The 4780-nt window shown below is 36.4% G+C and overlaps 1 long non-coding RNA gene across 2 annotated transcripts in view; it reads left to right on the forward strand.

The window, feature by feature from the left end:
• Positions 1 to 4780, forward strand: part of LOC111817845 — an 8771-nt gene extending 3991 nt beyond the window's left edge. Inside the window, exons 3-4 of one of the 2 annotated variants that reach the window (XR_002821948.1) lie at positions 2792 to 2838; positions 4574 to 4780. This is a non-coding gene — a long non-coding RNA (uncharacterized LOC111817845). The remainder of the gene's footprint in view (positions 1 to 2791; positions 2839 to 4573) is intronic. The other variant, XR_002821947.1, reaches the window with a different exon arrangement.

Consider the following 4780-nt stretch of genomic DNA (forward strand, 5'->3'; position numbering starts at 1 on the left):
TTTCCCTGTTGGATTCTATAGGGAAATGACCTATCTTGTCCCTAGGTTGGGCCGTCTGTCCATCCTTCTGTCCTTTCCTTTCTTCTTTACCTAACTGCCCCTCTCTTCCTTCATTCCCTTGAGACAGTTTCTTGCTGTGTAATTCAGGATGGCCTTAAATTTCCAGTGATCCTCCTGCCAGAGCCTCCCAAGTGTTGGGATTACAACTGTATGCCACTGTACCTAGTCCTAGGTCCTCATTTAAGAGGTCTCTAATGCAACCTATTTTTGGTAGGTAATATTTAGTTGGGTAGGAATTCTATACAGTTGCTAGATTGTGTTATAGATTCTGATTTGGGAAACATGTAATTTTTTATTTTAAAGATATAAGCTCAACTTTGTTATCCTTACTTTCAAAAATCATTCCTCTCCCCCCTTTAGATTGAACCTGGGCCTTGCGCTTGCTTAGCATGTGATATGCCCGACCTATCCCACAGGGTAGGTCACAGTATACTGTGATCATTGTGGGATTTTTTTTTGTTGGTGTGGTGGTGGTAGAATTTGGAAGGAGGAATTTTTTTGGTTTTAATTGTAGTTCCTTTAAGAGTGTTGCTCAAACTACAGTGTATATGACATTACTTGAGACCACGTTCTCTAGTCAAACCAACATGCTGTGTTGTGTTTGGAAATGTTACATACTTATAAAAAGTGAAAGTGTTGTCATGTTCTTTCCTCTGAAAAGACTAAAAATTCTGACTAATTTTAGGTTGTGTTGCTAATATGAGAATTGTTAGGTGGCTCAACTTGTAAATTTTTATGAAGTGTTTATATATTTGGCAGGATCAGGATTGGTATGAGAGATGTGCTATGTGACCTACTCACTTTTCCAGCAGTTCAGGTGGAGCTACAGAGTTTTTTTTTTGTGTGTAGCACGTCAGACAATCATTAACAGTCCTTGGAGCCTAAAGCTCATTTACTGTCTTTAAGCCTGATGACTTAGGTTCTTCTAGCTTAAAATATTGTAATAGAAACTGTCAAGAATGGTCAGAAACTGCTACAGACTGTACATAGTCACCCCACAGCTCAGAGGAGAGCAGTACTGCATCTCTGTGTTTTCAAGAAAATAAAAGGAAAGCATGTAAAGAGGCTTGTTAAATAATACTACTTTGTCCTGAGGGAACTACCCTTCCCACCGCTGGAGACATGTACAATATTTATAGGTGTGTGACCTGAGGTGTATAATGCATCTTTTCAGACATTAGAGAACTTAAATAGCTAATTTATAAAATGAATGAAATTTTTATATTTTCTAATTCTTTAGGTCATTATCACTGATAACCATGAGTTGATCAAGGTAGAATGTTTTTTATTTAAATAGAACTAAAGTAGTCTTTAAGTTTTAACATATATGGATTATTTAAAAATGGACTACTACCTTTAACTGCTTACATATTCATAGTTGGGATGATTCTTTGTACAGAGGTGTTACATTTTAGGATGTGGTTTATCTTTTAATCCTGGAATACTTTTTGTAATTAAGAAAAATTTAATTACTTCATGTCATTCAGACTATAAAACTGATTAAAACACTGCTGCTTTAAATTTATTAAATTAGGTAGTTTTAGTTTTAAAATACTTGCAGTGAAGTAGCATGATTAGTTTTTGTTTTCAGTTTTTTTGTTTTTTGAGGCTGGGTCTTGTTATGTAGCTCAGGCTGGCCTTGCTTATTGTTACGTTATTCTATTTTTTATGATACTGGGAATTGAACTCAGAACCACATGCTTGTCAGGCAGGTGGTATGCTGCTGAGCTGAATCCCCAGCCCCAGGCTGGCCTTGAATTATTGTGTAACCCAGGCTGGACTTGAACTCAAGGTGATCCATTTGTCTCATGCCAAGTGCTGGGACTACAGGTGTGAGCATCAGCAAGGTAGTTTAATAGAGTTTGCTGTTAAAATGGAAGCTAGGAAATTATTTACTAGTTTTGCTAAAAATTCTTAGTACTATATATTTTATTAAATTGGTTTTGGGACATAGATTTAATACTAAGTAATGTAAGAATTGTTACTGAATTTGTAGTTTTACTTTCATTTAGTTTATGGATCATTTAGGTCTAGGCTTTCTCCTTTTTTATTATAGGCTGAAAAAGTATAAGGCATTTTGAAAGGTTTCCAAAGAAAAGGAGTACATTTTTAGAAACTTGAATGTCTTTTTTTTTTTTTTTTTTTTTTTTTAGGTCTTTTTGAGACAGGGTCTCACTATGCAGTTCACGTTGGCCTTGAGCTCACTTTGTAGCCCAGGCTGGGCTTGAACCTGCACCGATCCTCCTGCCTCAGCCTCCCTAGTGCTGGGATTAGAGGCATGAGCCACCATGCCTGGCTGAAACTTGAATGTCTTTTTTTCTTTTTAATTTTTATTTTTTTGAATGTCTTTAATACAGGAAAAAAATGTTTGTCAAAGTGCATTGAAAATATATATATAATTTATTTCAAAGACACATGTCCATAGAAAGGAAATGTGAGTTCTACCTGCCAGTCCCTCCCTTTAGTGGAAAAACAGAAATAACAGGCAAAGAATTGCCTACCAGGGAAGTTCTTTTTTCTCCTATATACCTTTGGGTATTATCACATTTTATTAGTAGTAAAAGGAAGAATTGAGCAATTTATTTTTTAGACTGAATTTTATGCAAAGTATAAAACTAAAATCTGATGGCTATGTCATTGATGTTTTCCTTTGTCCTGCTCTCTTGGTTTACTTTTCTTGTAATGTTGCTTTCATATTATTGTTCTCCCTCCCTTTCTCCTTACAATATAGATTCCTAAAGGAAAATCCAACTCTTCCTTTCCTAAAAACTCTACTTTGTAAGTCATTATCATGGCACAGTGAATTTGCTTTTTGGTTTTGGTTCTTCACTAATCATGCCTGCATTATCATCCTGTTGCTTATAAAACTGGCTGTTCTACATTCCAAGGTGCTAAACCTTCTAAGACATCTATTGTGGCCTGCTACCCCTGCCTACCTGTGTATGGTTGGATGTGACTTAGATGACTTTTATGCCAAAATTACTTGGAACTTCTGGCAAAGCAATGGTTGTTTATGGATGAGTTAGAGTGGGTTCTAGTGTTGTATGTTAACTGTATTTTGGCAGTGTATTCCTGTTAAAAATGGGAATGAATGTGACTCTTTTTTGTTTCCCAGTTTGAATTCATTATTGTTCTTTGGGGGAACAATTGGCTATCTCTCACTTCTTGATGGTTATTTTTGTCGTTGCATGTTCTTTTGTATGTACCAAGTCAAAAATCTTCATGTGCTTGAAGTAAGTTTTCATAGTTACATATGTCTTTAATTCTTAATGCTGTGGTAACATTTATTTTCATATTGAAGGCGTAAAAGTTTTTGAATGAAAATGCTTCATGCTGATAGGCAGCCAGTCTTAGTGTTACTTGTCCAACCTGATCAATCAGGGTTTATGAGTGGGTGGGTCTCATTTCAACTATTAAAATTTGTTCTCAGTAGTTTTAGATATTGGACTGAGGATTTAGCTCAGTGGTGCAGCACCTGCCTGGCAAGCCTGAGGTCCTGAGTTTGATTCTTGGGTGTCTCCCCCCACCCAAAAAAAAAAAAATATATAGATAGTATCTTAATATTTTTTATGTGGTACTGGGGATTGAAACCAGGACCTTGTGAATGTTAAGCACAGTCTACTACTGAGCTGTACCCTCACACCCATTAATTGGTTCTTGATTTGTTTTTATTCAGACTATTAACTATATAGGCATTATGTGATTTGTTTAAAATACAAAAGAAGATAATTTTTTACCTATTTTATTGAAAGCCTCTGCATGCTTTATTATGGCTGATTTGTTTGATGCTTCAGGTAAATGACCCACCAGTGAACTAGACTGGCTTTCTGTTGCATGTCAGAGCAGTTGGAACACCCTAGGCTAATTGTTATGTTTAAAGAGAAACAGCATGAGAGAACTGGTCCAAATGCTCTTCTTTAATAACCTCAGCAGTCTGGTTGGTTTACTTTGAGCATGCAGTTTCACTGTGAATTGAGGAATCTGGTTGTAGTTTGATGTATCTGACCAAGATACAAATATTGAACACTATAGAATGCCTTTGGAGCATTTTACTACTCAGTCCATGTTTTTGGTTTGTGTGTGTGTTTTTTTAAAGCATTTCTGATACTAAACAAAATACTCTGGAGTTTTGAAGAAGTGAGGTTATTGAGAGAGTATTTTGACCCAAGGTATACATGAAAACTTCAAAATAGATTTTAAGAATACAATTACTTGGGTTGTACATTTTGAGAGCCTTTTAAAGCATTGACTTTGTGCATCAGGTCTGAGTCTGTCCCGTCCTCATCCTGTCCCCCATCCCACCCCTCCTTCGTTTTGACTATGAACAGTTTCAGGACCATGATCAGTAGCCCTTCTTCATTTGGGCTTCTTAGGTGTGAAGGATAAATAGCCTTTGCCTGTCTGTGTCACAACAATTGTAGCAAATGTAAGGATTCCTTATGCTTGTAATGACATGTTTATGACTACTATTTAGCCTGAGTTAGTCAATATGAATAATTTTGTCTTCTTGCAGGTGAAGAGCAGAATAAAGAAGCGCTGCAGGATGTGGAAGATGAAAATCAGTGAGACATAAAAGCCAACAAGAGAAACCATCTCTGACCACCCCACTCCTCCCCATCCCACCCCTTGGAGATTCCCCATTGTCACTGAGAACCACCAAATCTGACTTTTACATTTGGTCTCAGAATTTAGGTTCCTGCCTTTTTTTTTTTTTTTTTTT

This window comes from Octodon degus, unplaced genomic scaffold (genome assembly GCF_000260255.1).
Source record: "Octodon degus isolate 3935 unplaced genomic scaffold, OctDeg1.0 scaffold00072, whole genome shotgun sequence".
Taxonomy (NCBI): Eukaryota; Metazoa; Chordata; class Mammalia; order Rodentia; family Octodontidae; genus Octodon; species Octodon degus.